This window comes from Rhinopithecus roxellana, chromosome 4, assembly GCF_007565055.1.
Source record: "Rhinopithecus roxellana isolate Shanxi Qingling chromosome 4, ASM756505v1, whole genome shotgun sequence".
Classification (NCBI taxonomy): Eukaryota; Metazoa; Chordata; class Mammalia; order Primates; family Cercopithecidae; genus Rhinopithecus; species Rhinopithecus roxellana.
The window spans coordinates 111,635,911-111,647,933 of record NC_044552.1 but is presented as its reverse complement, the minus strand read 5'-3'; the positions used below and the strand labels follow the sequence as shown (position 1 = coordinate 111,647,933).

Here is a 12,023-nt window from a genome sequence, read left to right as displayed (position 1 = left end):
TTTTGTTCCATTGCTTCTCTCTACTTTTTTTTTTCTGTTCTCTATTTTATTTATCTCCAAGGTAATCTTTCTTCTTTTCTTCCTGCCTGCAGGTTTAGTTTGATCTTATTCTTCTAGGTTTCTATGGTGTAAATTTATGTTATTTATTTGAGATTTTTCTTCCTTTTTAATGTAGATATATACAGCTATAAATTCCCTTTGAGGGACTGCTTTTACTGCATCCACTGAGTTTTAATATGTTCTGCTTTTGTTTTCATTCATCACAGAGAATTTCCCTTCTAATTTCCTCTGCAGCTCTGGTTTCTCTCAAGGCCAGTTTCTATTAATTTCTTTTTTCCTATCAGTGGGCTGTACTTTCTTGTTTCTTTGCATTTTTCACTTTGTTTTGGTTAAAAAAGTGGACATTTTAAACAGTACAATATTGCAACTCTATAAATAAGATATTCTACCCACCCATTTTTTTTTTAACTTGTTATTATAGTTCTTTATTGTTTAGTGGCCTTGCTAAGCTAATTTTGTAAAGTCTGTATTTTTTGTTCTGGGTGGTCACTGAAATGTGTGATTGTTAGGTTAGTAGTACCTTAGTAACTTGACAGAGATTTCCTTAAACTCCTGGAACGAAGCAAGAAGAAACAAAACCAAACTTCCTGTCTTTGTAGTTTGGTTGTATATTGGGGCACTCCTTTACTGTTTAGCCAGGCAGTTTACAATTCTGCCCTATTCTTCCTTCCTGCTTGCATGGAGCCTGAATCTAGCCAGAGGTAAGGGCTTAGGGTCTTGTCAGGTCCTTTCTGAACATACATCCCACCCTGGTTATGTGCATGGACTTCTAGATTCCCTTGACTACATAGGAGCTTGTCCCAGCTCTTAGTGCCCCCAAGTATTTCCTTCCTAGTCTTGCAGTCTCAGGTTTTCAAGTGAATCTATTTCTTGCCCCTACTTTTCCCTCTTACCCACCAGGTGGCAGATAATATATTTGCCTTTAAATGCTTACAAAAAACACCACGTGTGAAGCAGCTTCAACCTTAGGGAAACTCCTATGCAGATGAACCAATGGCAAGTCCTTGAGCCCATCCCTCTGGGAGACACCACACAGGTTAAAGCACATACCTACAATTTGGTAAGAATAAGGTCCATATGGTTTCCTATGGTGTGTATTACCTGCATCAGGAGTGCGGGCTACTATCTTCAAGACTGTTGTGGAACTGAGGAGTACCAAATAGTATCAATAGGGTAAATTAATATGCCACAGAGCTCTCCTACCAAGATTCTGTAGTTTTTCTCTTCACTAAGCATTTCCTTGTTGTTGTAAGTTTTTATTAGATTCTGGAGTTATTTAAAAATTGATTCTGATGGCTTGCCAGTTTATTAACTGCTTCTATGGCTGCTTTCACACTATAATGACAGAATTGAATAGTTGTGACTATATAGTTTATAAAGCCAAAAATATTTACTATTTAGTCTTTAAGGAAAAAAAAAATTGAACCTCTCGTCTGCATATGTATATTCAGAATTTACATAAAAATATTTGTTTCTTGAATATATTAATGACTAAACTGGTGGATGAATGGATGAATGAATACATCCAAAGTATTTATATTTTAACAAGAGGTATTCTGATATAGATATCTACATGCATCTTGTTAAACTTCAAATAACAATTTAGAAAATCATGGTAATTTATTGATCATCTTTGGAGTTGCTCTTTTCACTTACAGGTTACTATGGAAATACAGGAGTGGTGGTAGTCAATTAAAATCAATAAACATGCCAATCAAACACATATATTACTACTGGGCATCATTCCCGTGATGTTTATAAGCTGTCCCCCATCCCTTGATCAAATCATACCTCATGTGTGCTAAATCTACCCAAGAGTGTTGCTTATTAGAGCAATGAGTTGATAACATTTTGTGAAAGAAAAAAATTTTCTTTGCTGAAAATCTTCCTTTATTCTGCTTGTATTTCTTTGTAAGTATTAGTTATATTTCTTGGGTGTTTTTCACCATTCAAGAAAAACACCTTCTACCCATAATAAAAGTAAACCTACCCATGAAAATTTTATTTAATAAAAAAATTTAGTTTAGGTGCCTGAAATGAAATAAAAATAATGTTAAACAGGGTTGAAAAGAATGTCAAAACAGGTAACTAAAACTTGCTGCCTTATACTATCCAGTAAAGCAGACTTTCCAAGTGTTTGTCCTCTGTGCTTGGATGAGAGGACAGCAAGTGAAGACCTGGGAAGGTTCAAGTAAAGCATGGTCTAGATAGAAAGGGAAACAAACAAAAACCCCCAAACCAAAACTAACCCAATGACAAAGGGCAGAGGGTTATCCTTTGTTCCATCTCCTTAACATTGCTGTCCATAGTAATGCCTTTCATCCTTAATTTCCCTTTTAAAAGTGTGACTTTCCCCTCTGCATTCTCCTGAGCACCTCTTGGAGGGCAAGATGTTGAGGTCTGTTTTGTTTTATTCTTGTTAAGGTGTAAGTCATAGTTATAATGAACCAACTCACCTTCCTGAAAAGCATAATTGTTCCACCATTTCTGTTGCCCATTCATCAGTCTTCTACTTTCAATCAACTTAACATCTGCCTTGATTTACATACCCTATAAAAACTAGATTGCCCTCTTACTAGTTGTGATTTAATGCCTTTAGTGAGAGGGCAGTGATAAGATATAGAGACTCTGAACACACTGTTCAGAAAAGAGAAGGAAATTATTTTCAGGAAATTATGAAATTTCAGGAAATTATTAATTATTTTCAGGAAAATATGAACTGCTCAGTTTTGTTTCAATTGCCATAATATTACTTTAATCTTAGATTATTATTTTTGTAACCATTATGTTTGTAACCATTATGTTTTTTCATTTGGCCCATAAGGATGCTATTTTAAAAAAGGAGGGTTTTTGTTTGTTTGTTTGTCAACCCTATGTTCATGAAGGAGAAAATAAAAAGCACCATTAGGTAATATTTTCTAAATGCGTTGCATTGATATCTTTAAGAAACTGGAATTTCAGCTGTTGCCACAAATAAACTTTACAAGTTTCTTAGTCATAAGGATAAATTCAAGAACATGATTGGGGTTACCTGAATATACCTGTCTATTTTTCAAAATAAACGATTTGTGGGCTACAGCATCCTATGTTCTGAGATTCACCACAGTGCTCTAAAACAAGACACATGTCCCTGTTTCTCAAAAACGTAGCCTGTGAAAACATTCCACATTCCACTTCTGATAATTAATGAAGCAAAGTAGACGTGTAAATAAATACAGAATAATATATAATTGGAATGTATTTCAAGTTCACCACTAGATTGGGAGTGCCAATAAGGGCAGGAATTTTTCTATGTTGTTTTGATTTGTTTTTCATTGTTCAATGTTGTATACCTAGCACCTAGAAGAGTGTGGGGACAGAGTAAGAGTTCACTATATGCTTGGGTAAATACATTGGTTAGTTTAGTCTTATCATTGCCACACCAGGGGATATTTTATACATATCACATTAAAATTAATTTATATTTTAATGTCCCTATGTTTTAAGTAGCATGAGTAAGACACTGATATCTCAGGGTTAACATATGAAAAAGATAATCGAGCCCTAGATAAAAGCTGAGAGATACGTGAGTTACATGCTTTAAAAATTATTAAAAGTTTTATTATATTTAAATAAAGCATTTTTATTCCCTTAACCTTAAAACATATTTTACTTTTTCAGAACTTCATTTTGTATTCATTCTGTGCCAACTCCCAGTCTAATGCAGATAAAAATGCATGAGTTATTGGGTTCCTTAAAACTGGAGTTGATAGTAGAAATGCTGACAAATCCTTATTACAGATGCCAGTGGAATGAAGTGCCTTTACCTCTAGCAAATGCTGATGTGGAGATTTAAGACTATATGAGAAATCAGTAAAGTTGCCCAGGAGAGTTTTATCATATTATTCATTGAACTTGGTGTGTGATACAGTAATTGCTTCTGGTACCATTTTTCTTTTCTTACGTGAGGTTATTATTTATCCTTGTGCCATGTGAAACAGAGAAAGAGAGTTTAAAGGAGAGTCATAACTTGATGTAAAACTATCCCATGACACAGTGTAGCTGGAGATAGGAATCACAGCAAGAAAACTGCATCTTACTTATCAGAATTAAATATGGGAAGAGTGATATTTGACATTGTGGAGATCCATAAATACTAAAAGGATGCACTCAGACCACACATATTTTTTTTCTAGTGATGTGCAAACCTGTTTAAGACATATATCTAAGTAGGTTTTTAATCTCAGAGGGATCAACAAATTTATTTGCCTATGACAAAAGTTTTCTTATTAGCTTATAGTTGAAGGAAATCAAATTAACAGGTAAGAGACTAGTAGGACAAGTTAGATTAATAAGAGTTAAATAGCCTAATAACTTTTACAATTATATGAACGTTTTCACTTCTTGCACACATATATCCCTCATATGCTTCACACACTGCTAACTAATCACCAAATTTTATTATATTTTATCCAGTGTTCAAGTCAGTTTCTGTGAAAAATAAATAAAAAGTACTTTGGAATATAGTTTAATTTAAAATAGAGACAATTATAATTTAACAATGCAAACAGAAGAAAAGGCATTTTTAGATAATCATATGTTGCTACCTAAATCTGATTAGTTTAATAGATGATGTTTTCATAAATTCTTAAAATACTTTATTTTAAAAAAGATGTGCTCTTATTTAGAAATCAGATGATTTGTCATGTAGAAAATGAATTTTGTGTATTATATATTTACTACTTACTTTTTTCCATAAAGTTGTCTTAATTGCATTGTTCAATAATTAATACCACTTTGCATACAATATAGCCCAGTGGTGAATCCCTGTTAATTAAAAAAAAAAGTCATACAACAGGTGTTTAATTATGTAATGAACTATTTACAATTTTATATTCATATGGAGTTTGGAAATGATCACTAAGAATTATTTAATCAAGGAAGTAGGAGAGGGATGGGTAAGTGGTTCAGCAGTCAGCCTGGCTGAGTTGTATACTGGTTATTGACTATGGGCAAAAAAAAAAAAAAGAAAAAAAAACCTTAAAATCCTTTCCTTCAGTTTTTTCATAATATAAATGATATTACTGACCTCATATAGTTGTTATGGAGAATACAATTGAATTAATCCAAGTAAAGCATTTAGAACAGGGTTTGGCACATGGTAAGTGCTTGGGAAATGTTAAATAGTACTATTGCTTAGTCATGGGAGTTGACAAATTGTTGATCTTTTTTCCTTTTACGTAAAACAAAACAAAACAGCAAACTCTGTATTTGAAAATAGTAACCTAAGTAAAACAAAAGTATGAAGTCAATAGAGCTAATTTACTATACCTACATGCTTTATTTTTTCCCATTCCACCAACTCAGTATTCTCAGTCTTTCCCCTATGCTGCAAGGGAATACGATATTCTCCTCAAGTCCTTAACCCTCTGCATATGGGTTAGTGACTTGAGGATTTGTTACCATCATGCCCAAGCCTCATAGGGGAACTTAGCTGTCTGAATTTTTTTCCTTCAAGTTCCCTGGCTTCCCCGGTTGACCAGAGCAATCCGTCTCTATTCAATTCATTTCAGCAGTCATTTTATTGGTAAGCCTGCTATGTGCCAATAGGGGATGTTTGGTGCTTTTGAAGCAAAATTAAGTAACCATTTTCCCCAGTAAATCGCTCAAGGCTAGTTCAGAAGGCTTACATATACATCAACACTTACTACTCAATATGATAAATGCTATGGTAAAAGTATTCAAAAGTTGTTGTGGGCGAACCAGGAAAAGAAACACCTAAATATGTCTGAAATGTGAATACTCAGTACCAGAAAGCTGTTTCACCACAGGGCTTCTTCCCTTTCTAAGAAAACAAGGGTATATAAACTATGATCTATGGAAATGTGTTATCTACTTGAAAGGCTAGCAGGCCAGGAAGAGCAGTGAGGCAAAAGGGTATGATAACCCGTTGGGTAGAAGGGCACTGCATCTGTCATATTTGCAGTGCTTTGTGTACCCCTGGGGAATAAAGTTTGTATATGATCAAATGGTACATAAACATCGACAAGATCCTAACTGTTCTTTTATTTATGTTAAGCTCAAATATGTAGCTTTGGATGTAGTTAACAGATTAATTTCTGATTCCCATCTGATTCAGTTTAAAAATCCAACATATATGGTTTTCTCCCAAATGATCTTATGGTGTAGAAAGCAACCTAAAATAGTAGGAAAAGTAGTTATTGTGGAATTCGAAAAACCTGGGTTCAAACCTCTTATTTTATTGGCTCTTCTTAGTTGTTCTCTACCTCTTCTTAGCTATGGAACCTGGGAATATTATTTAACCTCTACAAATATTTAAATGGCAAATGAAAATAGTCCCAATAAGACTGCATTGAAACATATGAAAAAAATGCTTAACATCATATGGCATTAGGGAATTGCAAATTAAAACAACGAGACATCACCGTATACCTATAAGAATGGCCTAAATCCAGAACACTGACGGCACCAAATGCTAGGAAGAATGTGGAGCAACGAAGTCTCTCATTTCTTATTGGTGGGAATGGAAAATGGAACTACCACTTTAGAAGACAGTTTGGCAGTTTCTTTCAAAACAAAGCATACTCTTACCATATGAGCTTGCAATCATCCACCTTGATATTTACCCAAATAAACCAAAAACTTATGTCCACACAGAAACCAGCACATGGATGTTTATAGCAACTTTATTTATAATAGCCCAGACTTGGAAGCAACCAAAATTTTCTCCAGTGGGTGAGCGGACAAATAAACTGTGGTATATTCACACTATGTAATATTATTCAGCACAAAACAGAAATGAGCTATCAAGCCATGAAAATACATGGAAGAAACTTAAATGCTTGTTACCAAGTGAAAGAAAACAATCTGAAAAGGCCACATTCCAACTATGTGACATTCTGGAAAAGACAAAACGCTGGAGCTACTAAAAAGATTAATGGTTGCCAGGAGTTAGAGTGGAGAAAGAAATGAATACATAAAAGCATAGAGAATATTTAGGGCATTGAAGCTATTTTGTGTCGATACTACAATGGTGGATGCATGCCATTATACATTTGTTAAAACTCGTAACATAGACAGTACCAGGAATGTGCCCATAATGTAAACTATGGACTGTGAGTGGTAATGATGTGCCATTGAAGGTTCGTCCGTTGTGAAGCATGTACTGATTTGGTGCAGGATGTTGTTGTAGGGTAGACTAGGCCTCTGGGAGGGGTAGAGAGATATGGGAAACGTCAATACCTTCTGTTCAGTTTTGCTGTGAACCTAAAATTGCTAGAAAAATTAAGAATTAATTAATTAATTAATTTGAGACAGAGTCTTGCTCTGTTTCCCAGGCTGGGTGCAATGGCATAATCTTGGCTCACTGCAACCTCTGCCTCCCAGGTTCAAGCGCTTCTCCTGCCTCAGTCTCCCAAGTAGCTGGGACTACAGGCACCCGCCACCACACCGGTCTAAGTTGTGTATTTTTAGTAAAGATGAAGTTTCACCATGTTGGCCAGACTGGTCTCAAACTTCCGACCTCGTGTGATTCACTCACCTCAGCCTCCCAAAGTGTTGGGATTACAGGTGTGAGCTGTGATGCCTAGCTTAAGAAATCCATGAAAAATTAGTGGGAAGCTGAAATAATGAAATTAAATTAAGATGCTGATTTTTGCCAGGTTTGTTTTAATTAATTCCCCAAACATCTTTACATATATTGTTCAATATATTTAGAATCGAGAAAATTGAGTTATAGAAGTAACTAATTTATCAATAATTTATCCAGTTAGTATTTACTGGATACTGCCTACTATATACTAGGTATTGTATTAGGCATGGAAGATATTATAATGAGTTCATATGGATGTTATATTTTAGAAAAGTGAGACAAAGACCCCCAATAGTAAGCCAACAAATAAATAAAACAATTGAAAATGACTTAAGTACTGTGAGAAAATAAATATAATATTGAGATAGAGAATAATAGAGAAGATTCTCTTTAGATAAAACTAAAGGAAAGATTTTATATTTAACTTGAGCCTTAAAGGCAGGAAAAGAGCTCACCATCTGAAGAGCTTTATAGACAGACAGAAAAACAGGTAAAGGGCTTTGAGGTGGAAAATAGCTTTGTATTTGTGAAACTGGGAGAAAACAGGATATCTAGACCTTAAGGAGAAGAAAATGGAGTTGAAGAGGGAAAGGTAAGTTTTAAGCTTTTATGATGAATATTTTATTCATTTAACATATGTGCCATGAGCACCAACTGATTGCCAGTCATTTTCTTCTATGCACTGAGATAAATTAATGAACATAATCTCTAATTCCTCTGTACTCACAGGTTTATGTCATAATAGGGGAAGAAAGAATTGCACATACATCAAAAGATAAATAAAACTTCAGATGGGATGAGTGCTATGAACTAAACAAAGCAGGGTAGAATAATGGAGAGTACCTTAGAGGAAAGAGGTAACTTATATATATGTGGTTTCTTTGAAGTGGTGAAATTTGAGCACAGGCTTAAATGATGAGAAAACAACCATGTGAAGATGGTAGGATAGATCCTACCTGTCAGAAAAATAAATAAATAAAAAGCCAGTGCTAAGAGCAAAGACCTTGAGCTAGAAACGAACTTGGCAAGTTTGAAGACCAAAATGAAGGCCAATGCCTGAAATAAAATGAGAAAGAGAGGGAATAGAAGCTAAGCTCAAAGAGAATAGGCCTTGAAGACCAGGATAAACAGTTTTTATTTTATTCCAGTTTTAATGAAAAGCGACTGTGGTTTTAAGCAAATGAATAATAAAAGCAGATTTAATTTTTACAAGATTGCTATGACTTTCTATGGAGAATGGACTGTAGGGGAAAGAAACGGAAAGTAAAAGAGGTAGTTACAATAGGAATTCAGATTAGAAATAAAGGTTACATGAGCCATAATTCTAGCAGGGGCAGTACAAAGAAATTGGTGGAATCAGTATATATTTTGAGGGGAGAACTTGCAGCATTTACAACGGATAAGACAGAGAGTTTGAGAGTGATTGCCTGGCTTTTGACTTAATCAATTTTGTGAGTTGTGAAGCCTTTTACCAAGATGAGAGCAAGTGGTAGAACAACAGGTTTTAGAACCCATGGCAATGAAGTTGAATGTTATTCTAAACACACTGGGAATCTATGTGATAATTTCAAGTAGTCGTGGGGAGATAATTCAATGTATCCTTCAGTAAGATCCCTTGTGTTGCTCTGTAGCAAATGAGCTAAAAGAAAGGGAAGCAAAGATGATGACTCACCGACCAGTTTGAGTAGCAGAGTAAATGATGGTGCTATTTTCTAAAAGCAGAGAAAACTGAAAACATGTAAAAGTTTTAGGGACAGCAAGAAGTGTATTTGGGACGTGTTAAATGTGAGACATAAAATCATGTCTATGAGACATAAAATCTTGCTGACAAGTGCTATTGGATATGTGTGCCTAAGACTTGCAAGAAGTGTGGGCCTAATGTATAAATTTTGAGGTCATCAGGATAAAGATATTATTGAATTTGATGTGTGTGGATCAGAAAAAAATAGGAATAAAATTTTAAGGAAAAAAGATGGGCTCATAACTAATTTTAGGAACATCAACATTTAACTGAGAAATTATAATAATGAACCATGGAATTTGGGGCCAAATAATGAAGTGAAGTCAGGAGGGGACTGATAAATAGTAGGGAAATGTGAGTTCACTGAATTGGGGGTCTTTGTGTGATTGAAGAGCGTAGGCGTGGGTGTGATTAAACAATGAATTGGATGAGTGGGCTGTGAGAAATCCTAATTTTCTGACAAATGCAGGCTGCAGTTGTGACCATGTGGAAGAGAGACTAGATTTCAATGAGGGAAATAATTTAGTAATGAGGAAATAAAAGAATTAAGAGATCAGCCGTGTTGGATACTTCATGTAGGTGGATTTTGAATATACTGAGAATAATAAAAATTAGAAAAAAGAATTACCATCCATTAGTCAAATATTTGAAAAGTAAAGGCTTCTCTTCCTACTTAATACAACTTTTGAACCAGATTTCATTGAATGACAGCAATTGTAGAGAGCCTGGTCTAGCGGGGTGGCATGAGTCTCAGAGGAGCAGAAGTTATTGCACAAGGCAGGAGAACAAATGGTGTGGGAACAGCAATGAGGGGCAGGGAAAACACCAAATGGGCCTCTGTCTCCAAGGGATGTGGAGGTAATTGAAAATGGTCTATAGAAAAGAGAGCTGAAAACTAAGCAATGTCTTCAGGGTACAGTCCGGCAGAGTAGGGAGATAAAATGGTCATTCTAAAAATTAGGTGAAGATATGGAACAACATGCCAATCTCTGATCAGGACTTCTTTAACGCACAGTGGCAACGTTTAGAAGGGTCAGAATAACAGGAGGTGAGGCTGCAGGGTACATACAACAGTATAGAGATAAGGTAAGTACACAGAGATGGGAAGAAGATGAAAATAATCTTGATTATTTCTTAGATGAGTGTGGGCAAGCTGACACATGGCTGTCATGTCTGAAACTCCTTTAGGATAGCTCTGGGTTGGGGAAGAGAGTGAGGACATTCCTAGGTGGACTGGCATAGGAATTTGTTAAGCTTTCTCACTTTGTGATAGCTTCCTCTGAGATAGCAGAGACTTTGCCCATGAGCAAATAGCGAATAGCAGAACCAATTGTTGCACCTTGGTTTATTCATAGCAGCACAGTCTGCCATGCCATGTGAAAGTGCCTTCAATAAAATGTGCTAATGCATGGAATCTTTTTGCACTTAGTTAAACATACAAATTTCTTATAGGGCCTAATGTGCAGAGCCTCACAAAAATTGACTCCTCATCCCTTTTTTATTCTCATCTTGTCCAGCCAACTCACTTACTGGATGTGACTTCTGTCACACTGTTGCCAATTATCCTTTTCCTGAAACACTCCAGTATTATGTTGATCTCAGGGCTTTTTACCATGCTGTGTCCTTGGCCTGAAATCCTCTGTTTTCAGAGTTTCAAGTTTCTAGACTCTTTCTCACCTGTTGGATTATACTTCATCTCTTACCTTCTCTGGAAAGGCTTTCAGGAAATTACTTAATTTTGTCTTGTCTTATTTTACTAAGTACCTTGCAGTTGTTTTCTTTTCTATGGACCTATTTTATGTTTCTATACCACTTAGGAGGATCTGATAATATGTGTTGTATTTGTTTAGGCATTTGTTAACTGTTTTCATCTCTTTATCATGAACTTCATGGCTCAAGGATTTCTATTTATATAAAGGAGGGCTAGCTCACAATAGGTGCTCCTTAAAATGATGTTGGATGAATGCACAAGCACTTGATAAAGATCACTTTCTCTCTCTCTCTCTCTCTCTTTCTCTCTCTCTCTCTCTCTCTCTCTCGCTCTCTCTCTCTCTCTCTCTCTCTCTCTATATATATATATATTTTTTTTTGAGATGGAATCTCGCTCTTTTGTCCAGGCTGGAGTGCGGTGGCGCAGTCTCGGCTCACTGCAAGCTCCGCTTCCTGGGCTCACGCCATTCTCCTGCCTCAGCCTCCTGAGTAGCTGGGACTACAGGCACCTGCCACCACGCCCGGCTAATTTTTTTTTGTATTTTTTAGTAGAGATGGAGTTTCACCGTGTTAGTCAGGTTGGTATCTATCTCCTGACTTCGTGATCCGCCTATCTTGGCCTCCCAAAGTGGTGGGATTACAGGTGCAAGTCACCATTCCTGGCCTTCTTCATCTATATTTTAAAGTAAATTACTATTTTTAAACTATAATTAAATATAGTAGTTGTAATTTTCATGGTTGTTGGGACAAAATGTGGTTATATATATAAAAAGTCCCCACTCCAATTCTTCGCACATAGTAGGCAATTAGTCAACAATTTTTTTCATTCATTTTATCCATAGATCCCATGGAAACAGCATACCAGATATTGATTAAATGATATAATTCAAATTGGGGTGTTATCATGGTGAAATTAGATGT

General features: G+C 35.6%; 1 protein-coding gene across 6 annotated transcripts in view; it reads left to right on the top strand.

Annotated features, from left to right (window-relative positions):
- GRIK2 (glutamate ionotropic receptor kainate type subunit 2) overlaps positions 1-12,023 on the top strand; it is a 744,221-nt gene that overhangs the window by 492,652 nt on the left and 239,546 nt on the right. The gene's annotated exons all lie outside the window — the stretch shown is intronic.